Source organism: Oryzias latipes, chromosome 9 (genome assembly GCF_002234675.1).
Source record: "Oryzias latipes chromosome 9, ASM223467v1".
In the NCBI taxonomy this organism is placed as follows: Eukaryota; Metazoa; Chordata; class Actinopteri; order Beloniformes; family Adrianichthyidae; genus Oryzias; species Oryzias latipes.
The window spans coordinates 24,229,024-24,246,936 of NC_019867.2; the positions used below are offsets into that span (position 1 = coordinate 24,229,024).

General features: G+C 42.6%; 1 protein-coding gene across 2 annotated transcripts in view; it reads left to right on the plus strand.

Moving 5' to 3' along the window:
- Window positions 1-4,215: 4,215 nt before the first annotated feature.
- The window catches only part of sema4c (semaphorin 4C), a 114,709-nt gene continuing 101,011 nt past the window's right edge, over window positions 4,216-17,913 (plus strand). For both annotated transcript variants that reach the window (XM_011479538.3, XM_020706185.2), the window contains exon 1: window positions 4,216-4,799. The gene's annotated coding sequence lies outside the window, so the exon portion shown is untranslated. The remainder of the gene's footprint in view (window positions 4,800-17,913) is intronic.

Here is a 17,913-nt window from a genome sequence, read left to right on the forward strand (position 1 = left end):
AGCTTTGTCTAGTGGGTCTAGATGACCCAACTCCCAATGTTAAAGTGCCTAGGATAGCACAAGGGTTACAGAATCCAAACAAATAGCACTTACACATTTTCACCTCACCAAATCTGGTCCTCTTCGCAAAACGTTTAGACGCCCCTGGTTTCGAAGTCTATGGGAGTTTGACTTCCTGTTTGGAATGAAAGTGGGAGGGGTCAATCAGTCCAGTTCTGAAGCCTGAAATGATGACGAAATCAACACACAAGAGGGTTTGATCAAAACACTAAACCTCAATACTGCAGATGCGAAATCAATATCCAACATCACACACATCACACTAGCATGTGGGACGTCCCAAAAAATTACCGTCAGGTTCAAAAATTTGGGAGCAGATTTTATTTCCAAAATGAAAAAACATACAATCTAACCCTGTTTTGCAAACATACGTCTGCAAATTGAGCCTTGTTTATTTGGTAATCTGTCTCAGCATCTGTTGAACTGACAGATGTTCCAGCGCGCTAACTCATATTTCTGCAATAAACCATTATTGGATCAAAAGAAATTTCTTTTAATGAAGCTCTGTGTTGTTTTTAGTAGCATTTGTGTCTTTATAAAGACAAAAAAATGTTCACTTTAAACCTAGAAAATCCTTGTTTTGTCTTAATCTTTAATCTTTTACTGATAATCCAGCATCTTGCGTGTCAGTTTGGGTTTCGGTCCTTAACCTCTGGATTATTTGTAGCGTACAGCCTTTGATAAACATTGTGTTTTATAACAGCAGGATTAAGCTGCACTTAAAACTGAAAATGAAGTTCAGGAGGATTTTGATTCTTCTGTTTACTTATATTTTTGAATCTATGCTTTTGTAAAACTGCAGATTATAAATACACTAAATTACAAATAATTCCTCTCAATCTGTGAGTTCTCTGCAACTTTTACCCAAAAGTTGAAGTTTTATTTGTGGGGGGGGTTTTTTGCCCAAAATGGACGTTTATAACTAACAAGGCATATGCACATCAATGACTTTACATCACCTTTTCAATGAGTAATGAAAGCTAGGATTAGATCTCAAAACTCCAAACTGTGGAGGCCGGTTGTTAGTTTTTAGACTGAGTTGCAAAACATTGCATTTAAGGAAAAGTGAGAAGTCCTCACTGAGAATATAGACTGACATCCAACAAGAACTGTCTCTTCCCTGAAGCAATATACAGTCGGGCTCAAATATGAGGTTGTTTTTTGTTTTTTTATCGCAGTCAGAACAACATTAAGTCACAAAAACAACAATAATAAAGACATTTTTTAAAGATGAAAATAATCTAAATAGTTGTGATCATGATGAAGTCTAACATGAACTCTAGTTTGAAACAAACACATAAACTCATTGAGGTTTTAATGCAGGCTGACGATCCAATGCAAACAAACAAGTGACGTAAAGCACAAACGGGAAGTGATGTCACCACCGTGCAGCACCGTGCAGCTGGTTATGAAGGCAGTATGAGGGCATCCTGCCAGATAAACCCAGGAAAATCTGCTTTATTAGACTGTTCAGTGAGTCCATTAAGAAAGGGGGAAACTGAAGGTCGACGGTAATATTTTTTTCATTTTTGGTCATCTTATTCTGGTAATCTGCTTGCTACATTCATGCACATTCTATTAATGTATATGTATCTATATATCTGTCTGTCTGACGTTTTCTCAATATTCACGCTCAAACTGTATAAACTAAGTTTAGTTCTTGTTGAGCTTCCAGGAATCTCAGTTCTTCACTTGTGTTGTACCTAAAATTTCAGATTTTATCTTTATCTTTGATAAAATTAGTTAATAACCAGAATAGTCAGCCCCTGGTTGGAATTCTGGCTGGGTCCTTTCTGTGTGGAGTTTGCATGTTCTCCTGGTGTATGCTTTTTTTTTAGCACTCCAGTAGTCCAAAAACATGTTTCCTAGGTTCATTGGTTACCTTAAATCGTCCCTAAGTGTGAATGTGTGTGATTTTGTGGCCCTGCTATAGACAGGCAACCTGTTTGCCCAACAGTTGCTGGGATAGGCTCCAGCAACCAGATGACCCTGAAGGGGATTCAGTGGGTTCTGAAGATGGATGGATGGATGGATGGATGGATGGATGGATGGATGGATGGATGGATGGATGAAAGGCTGTAAGGCTGGCATGTATATGCATATACCGCACAACACACCTTTTTGAGCAGTCTCCCAGAAAAACTGTAACATTTATTTGCCCTTCTGACAGAACAAAAACAAATCTAGAACACTATGAGAAGGATTGGAACATTTCTATCAACGATTGACTTGACAATCATAAATTCCTGAAAATGTCAAAGCTGAGACCCAAAGAAAGAAAAATGACCTTTTTCTTTGCCTTCAAACAAAACTTAAAGATCTCGTCTTCTAGATGCTTCATTTGAGTAGGCATGATCCACTGATCCTCTTTTATTTTCTTCATTTTTGTTTTGTTTTCCTTCATTTTTTTTATGTCTGTGCTTATCTGTCTTATCCTTGTTTGTGTCTCCGTCCCGTCAAGACAGACGTCTGCCTCCTCGACTCTGCTTCTGCTGGGAGTCACTTCCTGCAAAAACGCACTTCTTCCTGTGGTCGATGTCTCATTGATATGAGAGTTTGAGTTCATTCGGCCGTGTACAAGAAACATGAAATATGAATTCCTAAATACAAAATTGTCATGAAAACATCCAGAAAGAGGAATAAGTCTGAGAGGAAACAGTTTTGGGAGTTTGCGTTTACGGCACGGAGTAACAAAATCAAAATTGCCAAAGAAATTTGAAGTAAATCATTGTTTTACCACAATTCATTTTCATTATTTTGACTCACTGAAAACATTTACTCAAACAGCAAAGAAAGTTGTTTTATTTTATTTTTTTTCTTTCTTTTCAAATGATAAATATTGCAGAATGAATTATAGTTTGCTTTTCCTAAAGAGGGCTTGAAGGGTCTGCATGCTGACATTTTCTCCCAAAAGTCCTGCAAGTTTTATTACAAATCTCAATCAGTGTTTTAACTTTAGTTTTTTTTTTTTTTTTTGTGAAGATATTTCATTCTTTTTTGTAAATATCTTAGAGATACATATGAAGTAGGTCATAAATGAAAATCAGTGTTTTTAACATGTTCATGTAGTATTTTTGTGTTTAATTACGATGAAAATTTCTGAGGATTTCTATATTTAAATCATTGTGAATCAGGAGCAGCTGAAAAAAATTCTGTTTGAAATCAGTAGCAGTGGGCGGGCCACAAACTCCCCGCTGTGCTCCATTCTGATGCATCCTCTTTTAGACAAACAGATCCATATCCATCTTTGTTTTCCTCATCCGAGTTGACATCTGGCTCTAAACTGTGCTCCTGTATTGCTCCCTATTTGCATTGCATCAGTAATGTTAGCCTGGGGTTTTAGGAGCTGTAAGCTAGTGGGAGAGAGGGTAAACAAAGGGATCATGGGAAATGAAGACATGCTTACCAACGGTCCCGCCCACAACTCAGAGGCAAGTTTCTAATGAACTACTGCAGAAACTGTGTCTTAAAAAATTGTTTTTTGGGCTGAAAAGGGAATACTCATGATAAAAAAAACCTTTTGAATTAGATCAAAAGACGATACAAGGGAAATTTCAATCTCTCGACGTGTGCACCGTTTGGCAAACAGTAACTTGTTTGGCTTTTTGACCAATGTTTTAGTGTTTTTGTTTCGGTGTTTTAGTCTTTTTCCTGTATCCTTAATCCCATGACAGATGGTTCTTATGATCATGGTGGCTTCTTCCTAATTGAGAAAGAGTTTCTCTTTAGGGTGACATAAATACAGAGAAATTAAACCAAAAAGAGGAAAAACTCAGCCATAATCTGTTCAACACTACAAAAGATCATTTTTCCTGTGGCGGAGAGCTGGATGGAATAAATGATTTGAAATGGAATATTTGTAGCTTTTCACTTAGTTGGTGTCCTTTTGCATCCTTTGAAATAAAACAAATACATTTATTTACATTTTAGCACCTAAAGGAGACGATTTCTTCTCGCTGCTACTTTAATTTTCATATAAATGTGTTTTTAAGGGCGGAGACCCGTTTGTGTGCCTTTTTCTTTTCTTGTGTATTTTATTTATTTATTTATTTATTTATTTATTTATTTATTTTTAAGCATGCAGGTCCGTGCTGCGCCTCGTACCACGCAGAAGCAGGCTGGGGGCGCAAAGGCGCCGCAGCGCCACGCCACGCACACACACACACGCGCGCGCTCTCACACACGCCTCGTGTCCAGCTGAGCTCGGCACGGAGACGCAGCGCGGCCGATTCTTGACGCACGGCTCTGCCTGGACTGCAGAAACTTCTGGCACTGAGGACGCATCTCTCTAGCTATGATGACACAGGATTAAAATCCACGCTCTCCCCTTCTTCTGTTTTTTTTCAGCTCTTTTCCCTCCCTTTTCTCCTCCTCCTCCCCCTCCTCTTCCTCCTCCTCTGGTTTCGTGTTACAAAGCCTTGGGAGGGAGTTGCGCGGAGAGCCAGTTCTTCTGTGCGAAAACTGAATGACAGGATCATATGGCTGGATGCGCCTCATCTTTTTCTTTTTGCGTATTTCCTGTCCAAACATTTCAAGTCGCAGAGGAGAAACAAGCAGCGCTGCGCGCCAAATTCATCAGAAATTGACGAGGAGGATGTGGAATAATTTATAACTCCAATTCAAACCCGAGATAACGGAGTGCGGAGGGAGACAGAGAGCCCGCTGGATGTGTCGGGAGAGGACGGAGGAGTAGAGCGCAGGACGCAGCGGCTGGGATCCTCTTGCATCCCGGCGTTGAGGTGAGTTCACGCGACTGGTTTTTGTTTTAAATGCGCCTTTGTGGTGCTTCGGGGGCGCGTCAGCTTCTTAAGAAAACGACTAGAAAAACACCCTGACCCCGGAGCGTCCTGGTTTCCAACTGTTGCCAACTGTTGCCACTACTTTTATGTATTTCTTGAATCCAAGTTGGAGGCAGGATGCGCTTTCTAGAGAACTGGAATCCAAATTTTGTCGTTTCTTTTTTTTGGATCCTCGAGATGCAACTTTATCCAAACGCAGCGCACTGCGGTCAGGAGCGGCCGGAAGGGAATCAACTTCTGGATCTCGCTGCGCTCCGTGCGTCTGCGTGCGCGCGCGTTGCTCCACTGGATCCATAGAACAAAATGGAAAAACATGGTTAAAGTTTGGAGGGTCTGCAGGGAACCTCACATTCCCTGCATGAACAACAACCAGGCTCCCATATCTTCTATGCAAACATCATTTAAGGTTTTTGGTTTGTTTTTGTCAATTTTCTTTTTCAAATAGTTCTTAGTTTTTGGCTTAAATAAACCAACGGAGCCTGACCCAGAGCTTTTTCTCTTCTTCCCTAACTAAATAAAGTAAGTAGTGACCTCAGTTAAGTGATTATTGTAATTGGTGTGGGGGGGCCTCCTCCACTGGACAGTCAGGAGGGGCTTTTTTTAAGACTCCATATGAATCTGATGGCAGATAGTGAAGGGGATGTTGCAGAACAAAGTGACTGAGTGAAGGTTGAAAGAATCCGGCTTAGTGTGGAGGATTTACTTTCTGATTTGCTGTTTGTGCAGATGTGGGATTGTTTTGGGATGTTTTTTTCCGGGGCGGCTGGCCGGGCTCTGTCAATGGGAAGATGACTGCATGCTCTGGCTCTGTTGGCGTTGGTGTGATGACAGTGCTGGTGCAGGATGAGGCGACTTTAGTGGGAGCTCATAAATGAAGCTGCAGTATGCTAATTGTGCAGGTTTCTCGGTGGATGCAACGTCTTGACATTTGCATTGAGGGTGGAATGGAAAGTGGGTGGAAAATCTGGCTTATTCAGGATTTGTGTGAAACACAAACACACACACACACACACATACACACACACACAAGCTTTGTGGCTCCAGATGTTAATGCCGGCATTGAGAGAGCCGCAGGACTCCTGCCGAATTGATCTCTTCATTGTCGGACAGACAATGGGCTCCACATCCTGAAGGCCGGCCTTCTTCCCATCTTCCCTCAGGCGCTCCTCATCCTCACAATTAAATGGCAGACGACAGTCTGCAGCGATGCTCGCATGTCCCTCCAAGTTACCCTCTTTTCTCCCTCTACTTCCATCCTGACTTCAGTGCTTTAGGGTTTCCTAAAACCTTAAAGTGCTCCTAAATGTCAGCCACTCGTTTCCTCTCCACAGAACAAGTTTTTTTCAAACTAAAAGGTCTGAACCAGGGGCATACAACCTGAGGCTCCGGAGCCACATGTTGCTTTTTGACCCGTCCATTGTGACTGTCTGGTTGAAGAAAGTGGAAAACAAAAAGTCATTTTGAAAATTAGAGTCTTTTTCGGATTATTAGGCCCATCAAGCGAAACAAAACAGTCAAACTTTATTCAAGTCATTGTGCGCATCACTCCACCAGGCTCCTGACTACAGAGGCCATAACGCTCCAGCAATCCATCAAGCATTTCAGCTTCATAGTTTCCCAGAGTTTTACTAAAACATTTAGGCAGAGCGGTGTGTACCACACAACTCCAGGTCAGTAAGCCCTACCAGAACTCAAAGTGGACTGTCTCAAGGACTTTAAGTGTGCCATATGGTTAAATAAACAGAGTAAAAGTCACTTAATTAGCTCCGATTTATTTTAGTTAGTTAGTTTTACAGATTTATGGCTGAGATGCACTAACAGTGGTAAAATAAGTTTATATAGTATAGTAATAGTTTTTTAAAAAATTCCTGTTGACGTTACTACCTACTAAAACATTTGCTGCACTGAGATGACTCTATGTATTTTATTTTGAAAGGACGTCATGCCAAAAGTTGTAACCTATTTCAAATTTAGAAAAAAAGGCTATTTTTTCTTTATATGTGTGTTTTCTTTATGGAAAAAAAGATATAGTTCATTTTTATTTATCAAAAAAGTAGCAATAACATAAATATGAAGGAGTGTTTTATTTTTCCAGGGGGAGAAGGAAGCCTCTGTGGCTTCTACTTGGTAGTGGTCAGTAAGGAATCGACCGGAATGGCTCTTTAAGTGTTGAAGGTTGCAGACCCCCTGCTCTAAAAAGATGCTCTTCTAACAAAGAGAAAAATATTCCATCAAATTGCTGGAAATGCAGGCGGTTCAAACAGATTGGCGCACTTTCAGGACTTCCTGTTGGGAAACCGGGGTCAACATTGTGTCACGGCTGCTACTTTGTGACTGCGCCAGATGTGTTGCGTATGCTGTGCATGTGTATACACTGTCACGTATGTGTCACATGCATCACGTCAATGAAAGAGGTTCTGTTACCCCCTCCACCCCACCCCCACCCCAGCTTTGTTGACATCCCTCCTCAGTGGGCAGCTGGATGTTCAGCAGAGACGGTTGATTGAATAGATCTATGCTGATGATGTAATATCTGCGCCGGCTGAGCCGATTGTTCAGATCGCCGTCAGCCAGACATGATGCATTCTAGCTTGTTGTCTCACATCTATAGAGCAACAGTTGAAGCACCAGCTTTTTCCCTTTTTTGCAGATTTCAGCCTCTCTCTAAAAAGCTCTCTGGTTTCTGCCGACAGGCCCGAGCTTCTGCTGCGTATCTGTCAGCAGATCCCGGGACTGTTTTGGTGCTCCTGTGTGTGTTTGTGAACAGATGTGGCCACGTGACCCGTTCGGAGAGCTGAGGCAGATGGCGAGGGAGCAGAGTGGCGGGCCGCACAGGCTAACGCTTATGCCAAGCAGATATGAGTGCAGGGACGTAGACACACACAGAAGTCACCAAGAAATGTGGAGTCACACTTTTAAACCCACAACTTGAAAAAGGTTACAGGTTAACCTTTTAGGACCTGCAGTGTCGCCGATGACACCTAATAACACACGCTCTTCAACATACAGTAACAGTTGATTCTGATGAGGAGAAAAAGCGTCTTGGCTCCATAATCATCCTGACTACCAGAAAAAAAAAAATTTCAGCCCACCAAAACAACTACAATTCCCAGAATCCCACCCCTGTGCATTTGGTATCACTGGTATCACACATGTACTTTGTAGATACCAAAATTAGTTTTTTTCCACAGTATGCAGTGGTTTAGAAATGTCCTCTACTGGGGACATATTTGCGTTGCTGGCACTAAAGAATCTTGGCTTTTTTTTTGCATTCGGTAATGTTACGCCGGGGCTCTAAAGGGGTCTAAGCTATTAGGAGAGCGTGTAAACAGAGAGCTCTCAGCTAGATAGAAGGGTTGGGGTTGCCCACAACACAGAGGCGAATTTCTGTTGGACTCCTGTCGCTCTACAGAAACTTTGTCCTAGAAAACAACACAGTTTTTTTTGATTTTGGCTAAAAATGACATAATCATAAATAAATGTTCACGAGAACCTCTTTTATGATACATCAAAAGATGATTGGAGTTGGACTTTAAACACAAAAACAGAGGTTGCATCGCCCCGAATAGAAGGCTGTCGTCTCCAAACCTTCTTTGTCCTGTGAAGTGTTTGTGTTTGTGGTTACCCTTCCTCAAAAAGGATGCATCATTTATGGCGGACGCCTGTTGTTTGGGTTATTCCAAATGGCCTCTCTCCCATGTCGCCATCTGCTAGTTTGTGAAATTGGACATTTATTCTCCTCTTCAGCCTGTTTTGGAAAGAAGAAAAAAAGAAAGTAAGTACACAAATAAAAAAAGGACACCAGATGCCCAGACTAAAACAAGGTTTCTATTTCTCCATCTCAGGTACCAGAGCAGACAATGCTCTAAAGAATAAGATTGACTCCCAAAAATTTGCTAAAATGATTGTTATAAACCACCCCAGAGTTCAACCCACGTTTTCCCACATTGCAGCTAATCGTTCATGCTGGATGCTGCTGTTTTACACACACCAGTGCAGTAGAAGGTGGATGTTTCGTCTCGTCACTAGAGGCTCAGCAGGACCAGACTCCTACATAGAAAATGAGCAATCTGTTCTGAGAAAACCAAAAGCTCAGCAAAAGTTTCCTTTTAATATTTCAACTTTTCAAGTCTTTTTCCAGCCTTGTTCAGCCATTATTGAAGCGTAAAGCAGCCTTCCTTCCATTCTCCACTTTCCCTCGGATATTCAACCTTCAGATGTTTCATCTCAGCTCCTCTTGATCCCCATTAGTGTCGACTTGGCAGAGATTTAGTTCTTCTGCTGTTCAAGTGTCAAAATGTTCTCTTTATGTGTTTAAAGCCCAATGTGGATTTTTTTGTAGCCCGGTCTGTTTCAAACTAGTTTACTCATGAAATGCGTGGATGTATAATTCATGCCGTAGCCTAGCATCACGCTGGTGCTTATTTAGCAAACACAGCACACGTGTTCTGTGGCGGAGTTCACCAAACCAAGACATAAAGCATCTTTAAGAAACTAGCGCAGCCAGAACTGTAGATACGAAAGGAAGCAAACACAAATTCAATGTTTTTCTAAACACATCAACTTTTAAGTATCACTATTTTTTGCAAGTTTGCACAATTGACTGTATAGGAGAACTGGACTGAGTGAGCCCTCCCCCCTTGTATTCCAAACAGGAAGTACCTGCTGGCTTCAAGAAGCCAAAATAGTTCTATTGAGAAATAAATAGTCATTCAGTCATTCAATTTGTCAGAATAACCATTCTTGCTCTGATACCTTTTGTTAACATGTTGTTAATAATAATTTTAATATTTTTTCTTTAGTGCAAGTTATTCTAGTTGTAAACTGGCCTCAGTATAAGTAGGTGGATTCACGTTGAGTGTTTGAAAGGTTTAATTGACAGATATTCCTGAGCCTGCTTTCAATTGGTAGGGGTGTGGACTTGAAGCAAGATCACTCCTGATTGGTGAGAGTGGTTGCCGTAGAAACCTGTACTCAGTACGACTCGGACCAATCACTGCTTACTGATAGAGGATGCCACACTTCTGGTTCAAAAACTGAAACCTACGTTACACCGTTAAACTAAATCACGACAAAAGACAATCATATCGCCACTGCATACCAGTTTATTTACGTGCTGTGCTAAATTAAGGAAGGATTTAGCTTTTCTTGTTTTATTCCATTATACCAGGCTTAGTATAAGCCAATCGAGAGACTTTTTTTCATTGTTACTATCTTATTAGCCAACTAAAATATTCAGATTTTTCTGAATTTTTTGTTGCTGTTGTTTTGTAATATACAAATTAAAATGAAACAAAACTGCAACCAACAATCAAATTTTAACCCGGATCGTGGGGAAGGTGAATCATTGCACCCCTGTTACTGGCGGCTGACTCCGTTTCACAAAAAAATGGTCTTCTTTTCGTTGGAGTAAGTCATTTCTTTGGGTGACATCACACCCAGTTGGTCCAATTTACAGTCAATGTAAAGGAAAAAGGCATCACGTTTTGCTGTAGTTTATCCGTGTTTCGCTACTGATCCCAATATTTTACCCTAAGTGTTACTTTTACAGTGATTTTACACAACTCTAGACTGTGGCCATACTAAGATTTAGAACCTGGACTCACCCACTACCAAATCTGTGCATCTGCACCACAGTTTGAGACATCAGTCCATCACATGCACAGACTTTGCATATTTCATGTTAAAGCTTGTCCCCAGCATGCCGCTGGACTTCAAATATTCAGCAGTCTGACCGGAATAAGTCACAGTTTACCAGAGGATGACTCTTGTCTCAGCAAATTCCCTGCTTCTAATTGTCAAAATGCTACGGATGGCAACATTTCTGCAGCGCTTGACATAAAAGCGTGCAGAGTGCTGCACGCCCTGCAGCCCCGTCTTCATGGACGTGGGGCCTGCTGGGATGTTTCCATCGAATGTGGATTTACTGCTATTTTTTTTTTGGCAGCAGCTCTGATTGCAGTCGCTCAAAGATGTGAAGCTTTTGCTCTTCTGCATCTCATCCCTCTCTTTGAATTTCCTCGCTCTGTCTCATCCTGTGCCTCACCCACTCATCCCCCTCTCTTCCCTTTCTCCTGCCTACTCTGCTCAAGTCGGGCTGCATAATGAGGCCAGTTTTCCTCTGCCAAAGTTTAAGCACTAATACGGCTGAACTTTAATTGAACAGACAAGTGCGTATTCAGTCAATTGTGAATTAAAATTATGCCAGGATATAGAAGAAGGTTTAAATCCCTTGGTTGGATCTAACTGTTGGACCATGGACTGTATATGAGAACTGGACTGAGTATGACGTCACCCAGAGACTTCTGGCTCCAACCACATTAAGTCAATTCAGTCGCCATTTTTTCACGATACGGACGTTGCCATGTTGGAGCAGACAACATCTGTAAGCAGTGATTGGTTGATCCGGGTTAACATTTCTACGGCAACCATTCTCACCAGTCAGGAGTGAGCTTTTTGGAAGTTCACACCCCTATCAATTAAAGAAAACTGCATGAAATCTGTCAACCTGTGGGAATCTTTAGGCACCTTACCCTTCTATTTGATTATCAATACATTCAGAATCTATGCATTTTTTATTACCCTTATTATTACTTATTATTATTACCTTTCTCCACCAAAATGCTTTTGTACTGTAAGTAAATACAAGGCCAATAAAATTGTTTACCGGTAACTTTTATTAAGAATATAAATAATCCATTACAGAATACATAATTAATGGTTATTTACTTGGCTTTGATGGGAGTTTCCTCGTTCGTTCATTCATTCATTTCATTCAATTGAATGAATGAAAATGAATTTCCTCGTGTTTTCCAAAATGCTCCTTTGAACGTCAGAAGCACTCGCAGATGCAGAAGCACCCGGATGGTTTCTCTCCTCCTCCGGATCTGATTCCGCATGTTTTTTGTTTTGTCTAAATACTTAATTTTGCTGTGACACAACGAACACACATCCTCACTTTTGACCAAAGCCCATTGATGGTTAATGTTGAAAAAGCCAAAATGCTTCCAGACAGTAGCTAAAGCAGTTGGATCACGCATGCTGCTACCCGATCAGAAACGGTTACCCGATCGGTCCTCGCATGTGCGAAATACGTCTATTTCCACCCAAGCATGTTATAGGACTCACCGGTCAAGGTATGTCTTTAAATGTTTATAATAATAATAACCTCCTAAAGTGTTTGCAATGATGAAAACGTTTATTTTAATATTGAAAAAGAATGAAAGAAAAGAAAATTTTACAGATCTGGAATGCGTCGTGCATGTGCATAGCTGGACCGTACAGCTTGGTCTACCTGATCTATATCACGTATGTGCAAATTTTTTCTTCTTCTACTATTTTGTTTGAGTTTAATTTGGCTGCAAAACAGTAGGAATCTCTTCAGAGTAAAATGCCACCAGTTCTCTTTTTCATCTAAAAAATAAATCCAATCAAACAGAGAGAATGACTCCAAGCTGCGTGGCTGTCATGATATCTCTCATCGCTGAGATTTTATTTGTCTATTATACAACAATATTAAACTATATACAACTATAAAGTGTTGCAGTTAGGCAGAGTTTCAGAGAGTTTCAGTAATTCAGTCGCTCCGTTGTTGATGAAAACAGAACCGTGCAAACACTGAGTTATTGTTGTTCAAATGGCTTGGATAGACAAAAAGGAGGCAAAACTGTCGGGAAATACTACCAGGTGCTAATTTATGTATTCATGCATTACAAGTCTTACAACAACAGTGCAACAGCAAAGGAACAATAAATGTATATGACTTTCGGGTGCTAATCTAATTCTGTTGCAATGTTGGCAACAATAGGATGTGACATAAGACTCGCGCATCCGGGCCACCAATCAGGTTGCCATTTTTGTACAGACTGGGTAGCAACACCACGGTCTGCAGGGTCAGCCATATTTGCGTCCTTTTGAAAAGCGTCCCAGTGAATAACGCTCTGGGATTTTAAGTTCCGCTTATTATTTTACTTTAAAACACTTTCGTTTTTCACTTTTAAAATTCACAACATGATTTGGAGTCATTTTAATGGATCATAATAGATGCATTTGATCACGCATCAGATGAAGCGTGATGTGGGAGGGGCCGCCCAGTCCAGTTCTCATATGCAGTCAATGGTTCAGGATGCTCAGCACCTCCATAGGAACAAAAATGTAATGTATGTTTATTATGTAGAAGTTTGACCAACAGTTATGAGCAATGGCTGGATTACAATGCAGTTAGGAAAACTTTCTCAATGCCTTTGAATAATGCAGCCCTCCTTAGGGGAAAATCAATAAATCAGGAAGGCCCGAAGGGAGAAAGAAAGTTTCCAGTAAAGGAAGGCAGGTGGAAAAATCCAGCATGGAGCTGGGGTTCCAGGAGGCGCACTAACGATGGTTTTAAACCTTTCTCTTTTTCTTGTTTGATTTGATCCTTCTTCTGTTGTGAAAAGTCATTGGCCTCCATCCACCCAACTGTCTGAAACAAAGGAACATACGGAGAGCTGCGACACACAGGTTAGACCTTTTCTGCAGCAAACGACAGCAACGGGGACTGCAGGCGTTTTCTGGGAGCCGCTCGCCGAAGCTCCTGTCCTCTGCATTATTAACAAGCAGTGAAACGGAGGCGCCACTGACCTGCTTGTTTGTTCCCCCGCCTGACCACAACCGTCCGGCCAAGGCGTTCTCGCTGTCTGCCTGTCGCCCTGTTATCTCTGCATGCATCTGCCCCGCCGCTCGATAACGGCGGCTCGCTATCGAGGCTTTTTATGCAAAGCAGGGCGGCCTAATTACAGCTGCAAGGTTAAATGGATTTTTAGGCATCTGAGATTGAGGAACGTTTTTGATTGAAAAACATTATCAAAAGAGGGTAAGGAAATGTTAGTGGGCGTGCAGCTGCTCTTTATGTTTCTGATGCCATGAGGATAATCGGAAAAATCATCTGTGACGTTCATTGAGATTGCAGCAGATTTAGTGGCGATTTCTGTCTGTGAGTCTGTGAGACTCCACGCTCACAGGTCATGCTGCGTTTGGAAACACACACGTTTCAGCAACAGCTTCCGATGAAAAGTCTGTGTAAGCACATGCATATGTGTGTTTTGGGCTACTGCGTCCAAAATTCCCATGTTCACCGGTCGCTACTCAAGTTTTTACGCCTGTTTTGGGGCCCCATGTACAAAATGTGCGGCCATTGAACGCACCCTGAAAGTTAAACCAGTTGAAGTTTGACCAATCAAGGACTCAGATTTAGCAGTCACGTATAATTGGCGACTTTTTAAATTTACGGAAGTGCTGATTGAAAAGTAACCATGAAGGAGAAATGAAAAATTGCGGTTTGCGCCCGGACAGAATTATATGACACCAAGTCTTTTACGCATCGGAATCAAGCTGTAAAAAGAAAAAGCCTGGAGAAAGATTCACCAGATTTGCACCGCTTTCACATTTTGGACCAGTGTGAACATTATTATGCTAAAAGTGGGTTCAAAAACCCAGGTTCAGCATGTACTTGAACGCGTCACACATGCCTGGTGTGTCCGCAGCTTCAGAGTTTGAAGACAGACAGAGAAAAAAATACCAGAAACTTGAGTGAGAGGTGGTGTTGCTTTGGGGCCACAGAGCAAAGCATTTAGTATGTTTTCTGAGGCCCCTAACATGTCTCCCTGTCAGCAGTTTGTTGTGTTGTTTGCTGGAACTCAGCAGATGTTTTCGGGCTCAGCTGTCAGCATTTCTGTTCCGTGTTAGGATCACCGCTAGGACGGGTTTTGTTCTCCGTCGCTCTGACTTTGGCGGCTCATCGGACCGAGCGCGAACCCAGAAGTACCTGGTGTTCAGCAGAATTACCCCCGGGTGCCACGGCGTGTTCAGGTGCACGGGAAAATGTGTTTAACGCGCGTCGTCAGCTCCCGCTTCTCGCTCTGAGTCTTTGTTTGTGGCGTCTGCACAGAGAATACATTAGCGTGCCCCCTCTCCGAGGTCGTCTGAGTAATGATGCAGAAGCAGTGTGTGGCAGAGAGTACGCTTAGCCTTCCTCTTCCTGAGCTAACCCGGGCGCGGTAGTTGGTTTTTTACGACAGCTCCTCTTTTTTGGCATTGTTCTGGTCGGATGGAGCCCGGCCTCCCCGCCGTGGGACCAGCCGTTAGTGGGCAGGAAGTGCCGGGAGCACTCAAATGGAGCACAAGTTCTTCTGAGCTGGCCCCCGCCTCCTCCCAACACACATAAAGTTTTCAGAGGACGGTAAAGCAAAAAAAAACAAAAAAGCAGCTGCCCTGTTGCTCACAAGCAAGTAAGCTGCAACTCATACAGGAAGGAGCTGTAGCCGGTCTAATGGCCTCTCCCCGGGGTAGGCTGCGCTGGAGGGCCGGGGCAGGCTTATCAACAGCAGGAGGGCCTCTACGTGGCTGCCCTTAAAGATCTCCTCTGAGCTGGTGTGTGGGAGCCGCTCAGGTTTTGTAGCTCCTGTGAGGGTGAGAGCTGCCGTTTCCTGCTGGCCTGGGAGAAAATCAGAGTGGGATGAAAATGCAGATGTTTGCACGGAACCATTAAAAACACAGCAATCTGAGGCTGCTGTGTTTGTGATGGACCATTTTACTGCTAACCAAGACGTTCCCACCAAGAACCGCGGAAAAAGTAGAAGGAAGTTCAGCCACCTAGTTAGTCTCTGCCCCTCCCTCCCAAATGAACTGCAGATTAAAAAAACGTATCAGTCAAAGTCATAATATAGAAACCACAAAGCAAGCTCAACAGAAAACAAGCAGCTTTATGCCCAAAAAGACACTTTATGGTATTAATCATGTAGCCTTAATCTTTAATCTCCCATATGTATGGGTCCGTGGTGTCCACAGATGAAAAATGGGCAGAAATGCTGCGGGAAACAGGCCATAGTGAACATTTACTCAACACGTAAAGGTAAGTAAAGGTGAAGTAGGTGAGATGCAGGCTTGTCATACGGGTTTTTCATTTTTACAGCCCCTCCCGAAACCTGCGGACTCCGCAAGTAACCGGTTGGCGGTTAGAAACTAAAAAAATGAGACAGAATGGCTTCATAGTGTCCTCCTCCGTATCACCTGCAACCCCCTGTGTGTGCAGCGTTTGCATGCAGTCTTCCAGTCCTCCCTAACCAGCTTGTTTCGGACTTGCTGACTCAACTGATTCCAGATCCTGATTGACTGAACACACCGGCTTCAGGTAGTCAGCATTAAGCAGTCCAGGTAGAACTGAAACACAGGCAGCGTTGTGGCTCTTAAGGGTACCATATGACAGCATCACCCATATGTCAGAAATATGTGTAACTTATATTAGCCTTATGAATAGTTCACCCCACACAACAACAATGATGTGTTCCATTTTCATGACATCACTCTAGGTGGCCGTCAAAGGAACTACAAGACACAACCGCACTCCCCTTAGGGTGCACACACTCCTGTCTATGACCCTCTAAAGGCCCGGACATCCCAAAAAACCCCACAGGATCAACCCCCCAGGACAAGTGCACACTTATCCCTCAAAATGGCCTCCCTGCACAGTACGCAGGTTTGGTGGGGGTTGAAAAAAAAGAAAAATCTGTACTCACTTACTTTTCACCCTTACGTGTTGTTTAACTGTTTGCTATGACCTGTTGCCTGTAGAAAAACAAATGTGCACGAACATTTTCACTCCACGGGCTCCACGGGCTCACCGAGCGGGTTACGACCTCAGAATGGGTTTGCCTGTTTTTTTGCCCGGCAGACGCCCCGCATCCACCCATGAAGGTTATTGTGACAAAGGCATCAGAAGACATCACACTCCTTAAGATGAAAGTAATTCCCATCCCTGGACAAGATCTCCTGGTTGGGATCTTGTGTTTGTACACCCAGCCCCCAGACTGTTTTATATCTGCAGGCCGGCTTGCAGTTTTCCCACAAGTTTTTGATTATCAGTTATGTTCCTTTACGCTCATGGACTCCCCCCTCCTATGGTTTGCACCACACACTAAATCCCGGTGACTGGTCCCTCCCCAGCATAGCACACTCTTTGTTTATTAGTGCTAGCTCTGGTTAGCACCTAATTGGCCCCACCTCAAATCCAGCTCCACGGCCTCCTTTCAGTCCAGCTGTATCAGCAGCTGCAGCGACAATAGTCCTGTTGTTGAGGTGTTGGTCGGGGCGGCGCGCCGTTGAGAGAGCCGGGGTGTGTGTTTGCCCACTCATACACCCCAATCCCTTTGCAGACTCACCTCTGACCCCCTCCTCGCACACACACACACACACACACACACACTCCCAGCCCCCATCTTCTGCTGCCCTTTTCCAGTCCACAGATCTCCACATGATGTCTGATGAGAGAAAGGGAGTGAAAAGAGGAGCTCAGTGGGACGAGGTTACAATAATATGACAGACGGGGATATAAAAGTGAGACTGGAAAGACTACACAGGCTTAAAGGAAAGAAGGGCTGCAAAAAAAATGGAGAAATTTTCACAGGTTGCCAGGTTTGTTCCACTCTTAGAGACAGGCTGAGATTGGAAAGCAGAGAGGGGAGCTCGGCTCACTCTGACAACGACTGAGAAACCAAGATAAGAGCCGCCCAGCAGTCAACAATTACACCATCAATTTTCAGCCTGGCTTTTCTCGCGGGCTCTTTCATTCTGACTCCTCTTTTGCTTCTCTGCTCTCACTCTTATTTCGTTTACTTCTCTTAAGTCCTTTCCACTCTAGAGTCTTTGAAACCAACCTCTTTACAAGCATCTAGTCACAAATTTTCCAAAATGAACTAGTCTTTATTTATGAGATTAACCTTTTTTCAATAGTTTTGTGAAATCTTAATTATTCTCTGAAGTAATAAAGTGGTAGGAAGCAACATCAATTTTTTTATGCATATTTCTAATGTGTTTCAAAACTATGTTGCACGTTAGATAGAGCATTTACTCGATCTGAATCACAAAAATTGGCACATTTTGTGTTTTTGGATGTAATTTACTCCTTTAAGAATTTCTTTTTAAAACTTTGAGCTTCTTTTTCTTTTCTTTTTTCAATTATTTATACTTATATCACACTTTTTAAAAATCTTTTATTCAAGCCTTAATCACCAGAGCTTCA